Consider the following 12,712-nt stretch of genomic DNA (forward strand, 5'->3'; position numbering starts at 1 on the left):
ATTTGATGCAACAAGAGTGAAGGACAACTATACACTTACGGCTCAGGATGGTGAGTGGCTTGGAAGGGAACTTACAGGTGGTGCTGCTACCCTAGACCTACTAGATGAAAGTGGTCATGGGTTTAGAAGGTAATACCTAAGCATCTTCAGTGAATTTCTGTTGGACATCTTGTAGGTAGCAGCAGCAGCAGTGTATATTGAGTAGTGGTGGGGGTGGTGATTAGATTACATTACATTAGATTACATTACAGTGTGGAAACAGGCCCTTCGGCCCAACAAGTCCACACTGACCTGCCGAAGTGCAACCCACCCAAACCCCTACATTTATCTCTCACCTAACACTCCGGGCAATTTCGCATGGCCAATTCACCTGACTTGCACATCTTTGGGACTGTGGGAGGAAACCAGAGCACCTGGAGGAAACCCACGCAGACACGGGGAGAACGTGCAAACTCCACACAGGCAGTTGCCCGAGGCGTGAATTGAACCCGGGTCTCCGGCGCTGTGAGGCAGCAGTGTTAACCACTGTGCCACCATGCCACCCACCAGTGGTAGTAGTGGAGAGAGTGGATGCAGTGTCAATCAAGTGACTGCTTTATCCTGGATGGTGTCACACTGCTTGAGTGTTGCTGGGGCAGCACCCATCCAGGCAAGAAGGAAGTATTCCATCACAATCCTGACTTGGGCCTTTAAACGGACAAGCTTTGGGAGTTAGAAGGCGAGTTATTCGCAGGATTCCTAGCCTCTGACCTACTCTTGTAGCCAATCTGTTCATATGGTGAGTCCAATTGAGTTTCTGAGTCAACCCCCAAGCTTGTTGATAGAGGGGGATTCAGTGATTGCAACACATCGAATCGCAAGGGCAGTGGTTGGATGGTCTCTTATTGGAGATGGTGATAGCCAGGCATTTTTGTGTGTTGTGAATATCACTTGCCAGTTTTCAGCCCAAGCCTGGATATTTTCCAGATCTTGTTGCATTCAAACATTGACTACTTCAATATCCCAGGAGTTGTGAAAGTGCAATGTTCAGCACCAAATCAGCAACCATCCCCACTTTTGACCTTATGATGGAGGGAAGGGCATTGATGAAGCAACTGAAGATAGTTCGGCCGAGTGGCCTGAGCGTAACCCAAACTGAACTTTAGTGAGCAGGTTATTGCTGAGCACAGGTCGCTTGACCGCACTTCCATTATTTTACTAATGATTGAGGTGTAGTCCTCTGGGGTGGTAATCGACTGGGTTGGATTGGTCTTGTTTGTGGAGACGTCATACCCGGGCAATTTTCCATATTGGCACTGTAACTGTCCTGGAAGTGGTTAGGCCAACTTCTTTTTTGAGCAGTCAATGAATATAAAAGTTTGTTCCTTTTGCTGGTTGCAGGATCTCAAGCTATCCTAACCTCGGTTGCAATGACGTAGGTTTACAGCATAACAGTTCAATTAATTCCAAACAACCATCCTAGAGAAGTTCCAAAAAGAAACACAAGGTAAAAGGGCGTAATAGATGCTGATCTTCAGGAGTTTTGGCTTAGAACACATTGTTGGTGCAGAGTAGAATGAAGCTTCAGGTCAATTGCAAAAAAAGGTCAGCAATGTAGTAAAATAGTGAACTTTTTCAACAGTGTTCTTCACCCCCATTAAATGACACCCCCACACAGTCTTATTCTCCCAAAGAAAACAAAATCACAAGGTTTCTCAAAGTCATGGGATCAGCATAAACCACATTAAACACAGTATTTATAACTGCAGAGGGAATTATAAAAGGATGCACCAGTGACAGCAAAGGGGATTAGATTGGAATAAGGGTTTACTTTGTTCATGATGCTGACATCAAACATCTCAAGTTTTTGGACTCTCAAAAAATCTTTACACAAAGAGGATTTTCACAGAAGCATAACAACTGGTACATATATAAGAAACAGTTAGCGTTTACAATTTTGTGACCAAACCCAATTAATTAAAAAAGGGAGAAATTAATGACGTTCAGCTTTGAAACATTTTGCCTGAAAGCAACTGTACTCATGATCTTATGCTTAAGGCATAAGATATCAAATAAGAACTTCAGTACTCTAAATTATCAAGCCTTTAGAGAGCCTTCTGTTTATTGTGCACTGTGTCACACTTTGTCAATAATACCCTTTTTTTAAATAAAGAAAACAGCTTATCCTCCAAGGAACAAAAAAATGCAAAGAGATCAGCTAGTGGGGTTGAACACCTTTTACGCAATCCTCCGAACTCTCACTGTTCAACTGCTATGTATAACCCATCAAGCAATGTCCATTCAATGCAGATTAAGAAAAACAAAGTTACTTACAAATCAAGGAAAACAATTGATGATAGCAGAGAGACTGTTTAACTTCTTCACTTGCTATCTTTGAGAGATGCTGAAACGGTTTCTGAATTTGGACAATCAATTCGCTTTAGTCAAAGCCAAATTAAGTCTGCAATGTATGAACCTCAGCTCCATAGTGGCACTTTTGACTCAGCCAGCAGGTTCGGACTTAAAGTTTCATTCCAGGGACTTGGGTACAATTTTCATAAACATTTCTGAATTACTGATCACACTATACAGACCAAGATCACATCTATCACATGAATCATTAAACGAAGGTCCACTCCCCGGTCAGATGGGCATAAAAGATCCGATGGTACTTTCTTTTTAATAAAACAAAAAGAGGAGCAGGGGTATTCTCCTGTGTGCCCTTGTCAACATCTGGTCCTCAATCAAGAATCAAAAGGATTGCTAGTCATTGTATTGCTGTTTGAGAAACCTTGCTGCATAGACGTTGACTGCCATGTTCTACACTTGATTTTAAATAAACCTCATTGTAACTCAAAGAATGTTACAGCCAAGGGTCATGAAAGGTGCTATATAAATGCAAGCCTGCCTTTCTCATACTGACAACATGTAGAGGGGGAAATAATTATCCTGTGCCAGTGACACTAGCTTGGGAATGCGTAGTAAATACACATTTGCAAAGATGGGAGGAAGTTTGAAAGCCGCTCAATTAAAAACAAGGGCAATAAGCTTGTGGTCCTCATGATAGCTTCCAAATTCCAATCCATTTACAAGTATAAACCATCAGGGGAATTTAATACTAAATTGTTTCTGTTGGCAATCAGTTATTTGTAGCTGTAATGACATTACTCAAACTGTTCCATCAGGACTTTCAAACTTGATCAGCAACTGTGTATTGATAAGAAATATACAGCAAATTTTAAACCGCTTTGGTTCTTGATTATAGTAAAGATGATGTCAGAAATCTTTATGTAAGTCAGAAACATCTGCTTTAAAAGCACAGCTTTGGAAAGTTTCCAAAAGTCAGGATCCTCCAAAATGGCAACTGTTCACTGAACTGCAAAACAAAATCTCTTGAGTATTGTTGTGATTTGGCTAGGTTGTTTACTTTTTTTTTCACAAATAGAGCCAACATGTTGTGCTAGTTACATGTATTCCTTATACATTCCATTTCTTTACAGAGATCGGAATTAATCATTCGTATGTACAAATCGACAGGTTGTCACATTGAAAAATTATTAAGCAGCAGGATCTAAACTCCAACGTATAAATAGGGGTATTTAATTCAAGGTAAGATAATGTCCAGAAAGGAAAACAGTTAAGAAAAGAAAGATGGGATTCATGGGGAAGAGATGATGAGGACAAAAATTAAAATTAACCAAGCTTTGTGCCGTTTTAAATGAATGAGGCTCCGCATTTATAACATGGAACGTTCAAGAACGTAGAGTTTAATTCCCAGTAATCAAGACTTAGCATACCATCCAAAAACTTCCTTGTGTTCAAATACACAAGTTCTCACATTTTCTACACTGTTTGGACAGTAAGTACCACAACTTTGTGATGTTACCCATGCTTTCAAAAGCTGATGTCATTTCAGGGTGAGCTGCTGTGTGCATGAAAGAACTGATTTCCTTCTCCCTTTACAATTTCCAAATTTATATTGAGTGTCCATTTGGCCTCTTCTGCTAAGAGGTGAAAAAGGGTTCCGTACCAGGTACATCTTTCTGGTACTCCCTAATTTTAAGAATTAAATTGACTGAGCTATAATGAAGACACTCAGTCCAAACCACATCCAATCCTCCTTTTCTTATCTGTTCTGCACAAGATTCCACACATTCTTATATGAAGATTACACATACATGTTTAAATCTAGTATACTGACATTTTAAAAGTTTCACAAGATGACTGGATGGGTTGGGTTTGTTTTCCTTGGAGCAAAAGGATGTTGTGGGGGTATCTGAATGAGGTTTACAAAATTATGAGGCACAGACAGGATAGATTGTGAGAATCTTTTCTCCTTGCAGATGTGTCTAAACCCAGAGGGCATAAGTTAGTTGAGGAGGAAGTGGCTTAATGTAGGTCAGTGGAAGTATTTTTCACCTAGATGGGAGTAGAAATATGCAATGTGCTGTCTGAAAAGGGGAGTGGAGGCAGGTACTCTTGCATCAGCTAAGAAGCATCTACATGGGCCAGGGCATTGTAGGCTATGGACTAAGTACAGGTAAATGGGATGAGTGTAGTTTGATGTTTGTTGGTTGAATTAGACAGAAATAGGCCCTTCAGCCCATCATATGACTGAATTTTCAGCCTAAGGTATAGGAAGGATGAAACGATGGATGTTCAAACAATCTCATGGACATCTCCTGTTGTAGACCTCAAATAAAGAAAGTGAGGCATATTACAGCCAGTAGCTAGGATGTCATTAGGTTCTGTCCATCAGAAGCCAGACTTCCCCCACATCACCTCTCCTTCTGCCTTTCTCTCCTTCCAATTTACCGAGTCTCAACAAGATGCTCAGAAGCTCCTCTGAAAGGCATATGCTGGAGCCTCACCCCACCTATGAATAGCTGACAGGAAGCCTTATAATCATGTGAAGAGAAAAAGGACAGTGTACAAGTTGGAAAGAATAAATCATGCAGAAGGATTACAAAGGGAAATAGGGCAATTTAGTTAAGTCAGGAGTTATGAACCATTACCCACAAGTAAGAAATCATAGAAAAATGAAACACATGGAAGTGGTTACATATCAACGCAAGTGCAGATTAAACTATAACTCATGCACGGTCATCCTTCGGAAACACTTGCATGGGAAGGCAGATAGACAGCATCTGGCATGACTCATGTCCTGTATGGTCAGGCTTTTCTAAAGGACAGCAGATGCCAAGGAAATACTACTGCAACTTTACTGTATGCAAATATAGATAATGCCTCAAAAGAATATCCTCTCCCCTTTGGGGTTCCATGTTCAATGCAACTCTGAAATTTGATAAGACACAATGTAATTATTTCTCTGGCTTGTGTCAATGAATCAATGAATACACAATACTGCTGGCAATTGACATTGATTATTTCCAAAAAAACTGTTGAATCTTTTCACCTTGTACTGATAATTCACAAGAATATTAAAGTTAAGTAAAACAACATTTTTATACTACACGTTGACTGGTTGGCAAGTGATTGGTAGAGGAATTACCATGGAGAATGCATCAGTCAGACCGTGATTGACAGTTCACTGCATAGCTTTGGTTAGATTTCAACCAAGCAAGTTGTCTGATCAGTTTATTCTTTCGGGTAATGGCTTGACTATAGAATGGCTGTCACCAATTTTGATCAGTTGAAACAGGAGCAGTACAGTGTGTGTGTTCTATCTGTCTGAACATAACAGGACCCCATGCATTCACTTATTTGGCTTCCTTTAAGCACAATGCATCACACTGCATGTCAGACTGGCAATCTTAAATTGGTCATCAGCGTAATTCTAGTACAAGTGTGATTTAGCAAATGTTGCCCGAAAAACAAAATCATACATCATTTGGAGTTTTGTAAGCACGTATTCATTGGGTGTGGTCAGCATCTTGCCTGTCACAAAGCCAAATTAATTCAATTTGCTTTGACTTAACACAAGGTTTATGCCATTTGATACAACCCCCCAGTTTATAGAGTCAGAGTTTTAGCTCAGAAACAGACCCTTTGGCCCAACTCATCCACGAGGCCAGATATCCTAAACTGATCTAGTCCCATCTGCCAGTATTTTCACCCATATCCCTCTAAACCCTCCCTATTCATTTACCTTTCCAAATGTTGTAATTGTACCAGCCTCTATTATCTCATATGGCAGCCTATTCCAGACATGCATCATCTTCTGTGAAAAAGTTGTCTCCCAGAACCTTTTAAATCTTTCTCCTCTCACCTTAAACCTATGCCTTTGGAGTTTTGGACTCCCCTATCCCGTTCATGCCCTTCATGATTTTCTAAACCTCTATCAGGTCACTCCTCAGGTCTTTGGGCCATCCAGCATATCTATTCAATATCATACTCGCACTGAAATGCATATATCACAAAATTGACTTAGGAGTTACGTAGAATGCCATTTTGGCTTGATGGCAGAGCAGATCTTATACTGTATACTGCACACACACACAAATAGGCTTCAGGCTGGAAGGCAGAAAGCATACAGCAAAAATTCCCCAAAATCAAACCACTAACCTGCAATTGTTTAGCACCTTTAACGTCACGAAATGTCCTGGCAAAGTACTGCAAAGGACATTATAAACCACAGGAGGAGATATTAGGTCAGTTGACCAAAAGCTGAGTCAAAGTAGTAAGTTTTTAAAAAGTTTCTTAAAAAGGAGGAAAGCAACCTAGATAGATAGGGATGGAATTCCAAATGTTGGGATCCATACAGTTGAAAGCATAGCACCAACAGTGAAGCAATTACAACTGGGAATGCAAAAGAAATCAGATCAGTCGAGCATGGATATCTTGGAGGACTGTGTGAGTAGAAGAGCAGATATAGGCAAGCACAAGGACTTGGAAAGATGGGAAGAAACAAGGAGGAACTTTCACGTCAAGACATGGCTATGAATTAAGACAGCGTAAGCATACTGGATGACTTCAAGTTGATGTAATGCAGAATGTGGGCGACCGGTCAGGAAAATGAAGTAATGAAGAAAAGCAAAATGAAACAATAGAGAAAGAGAGATTTAGCACAACATGCCTATACTGAAAGCAATGTAAAAGATTGTGTGGAGCTGTGTGACAGAGTCCATGAGGCCAAGGATCTCATGTTCCAGACATGCTATACTTCCAAACTTGTAACCTCTTCCAGCAGAAATGGAGAAACTAGAATTCGAACAGTCACTGTAAAAGGGTATGAACAGTGATAAGGTGATATGCAGATGTTGATTGTTAACCTGGCAAAGAAAGCAGCCTGTAAGAATTATCATTACAAGGGAGAAGTTGGAGGACAATTCCCCCTACTGTGATTGAAACAAAGAAACTTTTATGACAATTTGCTTTGAACTTGGAACTACACAAAAACAGTAACATAAATGAGAAGGGAATTGGTGAAGTACTAGAAAAGGAATACATTAGCATAGGGAAATAAAAGCAAGAAATTAAGATCAGAATCAATTCAGGTTGACGAACTAGTGCCAAGAGACATAATTAGCTGATTAGCACCAACACCCATTCCCCACTTTGCTCCACATTCTCTTCCCATGAAATACAAAGAAAATGATCCATTTGAGTAGTTTGTAATACTCAGAAAGACCAAGTTAAAATTCCATTACCATGTGTACTGTACACACTAGCTCCTTTCAGGACAGTGACCTTATGAAAATCTTTTCCTTCCAAATTAAATCTGCACTCAAATACAAGAACATTTGTACCAAAAATTACTTAATCCAAAAGGGAATGATTTAAAAAAAATAGAGTTTATGGAATGCCTGACACAACAAACTTTTGCACTGCATGCCTATCAGAACCTTGGACATAGTCTAACAGCTGAAAAGTGAAGAATCCTAGAAATATGAATCACTTGACATTTCTCAGAAAAATTGCCTTAAAAAAAAACTCAGCTAGAAACCAAGGCTGAGAAAGGGCAATCGTTGAGATCAGCTATTCTAGTTTTCTTCCCTTGGTGCTTGACCAGATCAGGGCGAAAGCAAATATTGGAGCCATATCACACCCAAAATAAAACAGTTAGTGAGTTGAGCCCCAGGGAATGGAATGTCATGTCCAATGATTACTTGCTTGGTGAGAAGATATAAACTTGATTATAAATTTACATTGCTGCAAAAAAATCTAAAATAGCACTTTCCTTCCACTCCCAACCCTTGAAAGTCTCTTTGACCTGTAGGAAGTGCAGTTTGGTCTTTGAGGTCAGGATAGGCAGCATTCCAAGAAGAATCGAGCATCTTCCCCTACTGGCCATTGAACCTGTGGAGGCTGTTGTACAGATCCGGGTTCTTTGGCACCGTCCTATTAGCTGACAGCCACAGAGGCCATTCTGAACAAAATGAAACTTGCTTCAGTCCCTGCGAAATGCATCAACCAGTGAGACGAACAATTATACCAATCACAAGCAACTATTGGATTAAGCCTTACCTCATGAGGCTCACAGATACATTTTGGATTGAATGCAAATATTCTCCCAGTCTAGGGACTGAAGTCTCAAATTTAGGCACTATTATTAAAACGTGTTAGAGCTGGATGAAGTACAAGATATGCAAATACAGCTGATCACAACTTTCATCTGGAGCAGGATTACTTCCTTGAAAGAAACTGTCTTCACATTTAAAGAAAATCAATTCTCCGCACATCTCTGGATATTGCAGGGTGCATGCTAGCACACTAGAGGGAGCACAGAAGAGGTTGGTTGGGATATTGCCAGGAATGGAGAATTTTAGCTATGTGGAGAGACTGGACAGGCAGTGTTAATGAATTTGGAACAGGGGCAGCCAAATGGAGATTATAATTGAAGTGTTCAAAAATGATGAGCCTAGACAGTGGGAATATGTGGGACTTTAATTAACAAAGGGATGTCAGTAACCAGGGGCAGACACACAGTAACTGGCAAAAAGATTTGAGGGGTTTGAGATAGGCATTTTTTCACTCAGGTGGCGAAAGGGGGTTTGGAACACTCTGCCTAAACAGGAAGAAAGCCTCATAACTCTGAGATACACACAAGTCTCAATCTAGATGGCAAGAAACCAACTGTGAGAAGGCAGAAACAAACCAGAAAGTTCTTTTCACCCAGCACAGAGACGGTGGGATGAAAAGCCATCTTCTGTGCTGTAAATCTGTATTTCAATGCCTCTCAAACTAGATTTTAAGATTGAAGCAGCCTACTTTCTTCACGAACTCCCACTCAGTGAGGAAGCCTCAAACTATGCCCGACACAGATAGGTAACAGTCAAAGCTATTTTGACATTGGCGAAAGCATGTTCAACATCCCATGTGGTTTGAAAAATATTTCAATCCGAATCATTTAATGTGAGCTTTGCTCCTCTCCACTTCACTATTTAGAATGTTTCCAGATCAACATCATGGCAGTCAATTTCCTGAATCACTTGACAGACTGTCTGCATTAACCAAACCAACTGAAGCTTGCAGTGAAAGGTTCTGTGCAGCTTATTGTCAGTGTTTTGAAATTTTTTAAAAATCTGCTTAAACATCAAGCACCACCAATAAAACCAAGAGGCAGATGTCTTCCATTGCCATGATTCAACAATGTCAGAGGATCTTTGCTCTACTCCCATAATTACACATGGCCATTGAGACCCTCATTTGCTTTAATTATGTACTATAGCGTTTACAACGCAAAAACAGGCCACTCAGCTCTCAGGTTGGCTTTGTGCTGAGTATATGCCTCCAATATCTGACCCCATGAATGCATCCTAGTCCCCTCTCAAGGCTGGATAGCTTCCCTTGAATGTGTCAGTAACATTAATATCAACTATTAGCAGTGATAGCTACACTCTTTGGGGATAGTAAGGACTGCAGATGCTGGAAAGTTAGAGATGATTAATTGTGGAGCTGAAAAGAGAACAGCAGGTCAAGCACCTTCATCAGGACGAAAGGTCCTGCCTGAAACGTCAACTCTCCTGCTCTTCTGATGCTACTTTACTTGCTGTGCTTTGTCCAGCTCCACACTTTATCAACTTCTGTTTGGGGACAGACACATCTTCTCAATTCCACACTGGATATATCAATGACTGTCACAAATATACTAGCTCTGGTTTCAGGTTTCGAAGTGGAAACGATGAGCAGAGTTTTCACTGGAGATCAAAATGAGACTCAAAAACTTGCACTGGTTGGGAATGCGGGGGAAGCAGTCATTCACTGGTGATTAAGGTGATTATCCTCAGACTGGTCAATTCGTGACAGTGGGTAGATTAGTGAACTTACATGTCCAACAGGTAAATGTGTAGATTCCATGCAATTTTGATTTTTGATATTTGATACAGTGACCCTTAGGTGCTCTATGCCCTAATTATGTTTGATTAGTACATTTCAAAAACAGTAGGCATTGGGGAGCCAATAGAAGACTTGCCAACTCAAACACAGCAGCAGGATGTTCTCTCAGGTAAGTGAATGAGAGGGTGCCCCAAGACTGAGACAATCTCGCTCAACATTTTGGAAGCCTATAATGCACAAAGGCCTTTGCAGTGGATCCACCATTACTGCAGGGCTACCCAAACTGGGAAGTATGCAGCTGCTGCTAAAACCAGACCCCATTTCTCAGCCTGTTTTGGGTGCTGATGGTTTTTGTCTGCTGCTAGAGATCTACCGATTGGCACTGTCCTCATCTCTTCCACTGTCTCCCCAACCATCCATGGCAACCTGGAGGCTGATGGGAAAAATTCCAGTCACCTAACGATGGATCATTAGTTAATGGCTACTTGCCATTTCCAGGCATAAAGCTCTGCAGCTCTACATCCCTCCTCATACATTTCCAGAAAAAATTGTTCCAGGGTGGAATACAGCTGGTGACCTGGGACATTGGGCAGGGGTGTGAACTTTCTCACCAGCCCCCAGTCACTTTCCTCATCTTCTCCAATCAGAGACATTTATATAATCTTAAAGCCCTTTATCTGTTATTGCTCTGTTTTCTCTTTATGATTTTTGAATCAGACCTCTTCAATCCTTCCTGAAAGTTACACTCCAGTAACTCTTCCCCCATCTTTAATAACTCAATATCCTTTTTTATAATACAGAGACAAGAATTGCTCACAACGCTATATAAGGGATCCCAGTTACAGAGATGTACATACACAAGACCCAGGCAATCAGCATGGGCTAGTAAGTGTCAAGTAACATTCTTGCTCAGTGCTGGGCAATCATCCCCAATGTGGGGATCTAACCACCTCCACTTGACATTCAATGACATTACAACCAACGGATTCTGCACGAACAATATGGGGGCTTCCACTGCGCAGAAACTGAACTGGACAATCCATACACTGACGAGAGTGATAATAAAGCATAGCAGGTCAGGCAGCATCCGAGGAGCAGACATGAGCCCTTCATCTAAACACTGTGGTGACAAGGTCAGAAGCTAAGATTCCTATGGAGAGGCACTGACATCCTACATCTCCCTATTTCCATACTCCCTCTCTGACTCCCCAAGCCTGTCCAGCACTATTAGCTAGCTTGATGCAATACTCCCCACAAACCTGGATGAATGCAACTCCAACAAAACAAAGTCAACACCATCCAGGACAAGTGACTGACCAAAAATGTCCCTGAACAACAGGTTGTAGCTCTAGTTTCAGAAGAATTGCTCGTCCAAGAGGAATGCTCATGTTAAAAAGCAAAAAGAGCTCTGTGCAAACATTTGTGAGAGCTTTCAATTACATAACTACAACAATCATTTTCATCTTGGTATCACCCGACTACCTCAGCTTAGCTGCTGAAACCATCAAACATGCCTTTTCCACCTTCAGATACTCCACACTCCCGATGGTCTCCCCATATTCAACCTCTACTTTAGCTCATTCAAAACTCTGCAGCCTACATCCCAAACTGCATTGGGTGCCTTTACCCATCACACCTGTATTTGCTAATCTATACTGACTCTTGGCTGAGCAACACTGACTTAAAAATTCTCATCTGTTTTCAAAACCTCAACTGGTCCTGCCCTCCATATCTGCAATCCTCAAATTCTGGCCTCAGCAGCATCCCGACTATTGTTGGCCCATTGGTGACTATGACTTCAGCTGCATGGACCTTCAGCACTGGAATGGTCTTCCTAAACCTGTTTACACACACCTGAATTATATGAAGTGAGAGAAATAGCTGCACTGAGGCTGGTATCCCATCAAGTCACCGTTTATTTACACATGACTAGACCTTGACTTTAGTACTGCCTCTTCAGACCCAGCTACACAGTGTCAATATCTCAGACGCTCCCCTTTTAATCCTCAGAAGCTCCCTGATTGAACCAGATGGGTGGCATGTTGGCTCAGTAGTTAGCACTGCTGCCTCACAGCATCCAGGTCCCAAGTTCAATTCCAGCCTCAGGTGACTGTCTGTGTGGAGTTTGCACGTTCTCTCCGTGTCTGCGTGGGTTTCCTTTGGGTGCTCTGGTTTCCTCCCATAGTCCAAAGATGTGCAGGTCAGGTGGATTGTCCATGCTAAATTGCCCATAGGTTAGGTGCATTAGTCAGAGAGAAATGGGTCTGGGTGGGTTACTCTTTGGAAGGTCAGTGTGGTCTGGTTGGGCCGAAGGGCCCGTTTCCACACTGTAGGGAATTTAATTGTTCCGAGGTCCAGCTGGCTGACCTCATTACAACTACTGCAGTGGAAAATGCTCTGGAAAGTTGATGCAAGCTTGTCTGAAATGTTTCGAGCCTGACTTAGTTACAAATGCTTTTGGCCCTGCATGGACTACACAAAACCCTTGTTTAGA

At 41.4% G+C, this 12,712-nt stretch overlaps 1 protein-coding gene across 1 annotated transcript in view; it reads right to left on the reverse strand.

Moving 5' to 3' along the window:
* The window catches only part of niban2a (niban apoptosis regulator 2a), a 194,888-nt gene that overhangs the window by 48,010 nt on the left and 134,166 nt on the right, over positions 1-12,712 (reverse strand). The gene's annotated exons all lie outside the window — the stretch shown is intronic.

This window comes from Chiloscyllium punctatum, chromosome 49 (assembly GCF_047496795.1).
Source record: "Chiloscyllium punctatum isolate Juve2018m chromosome 49, sChiPun1.3, whole genome shotgun sequence".
Lineage (NCBI taxonomy): Eukaryota > Metazoa > Chordata > Chondrichthyes > Orectolobiformes > Hemiscylliidae > Chiloscyllium > Chiloscyllium punctatum.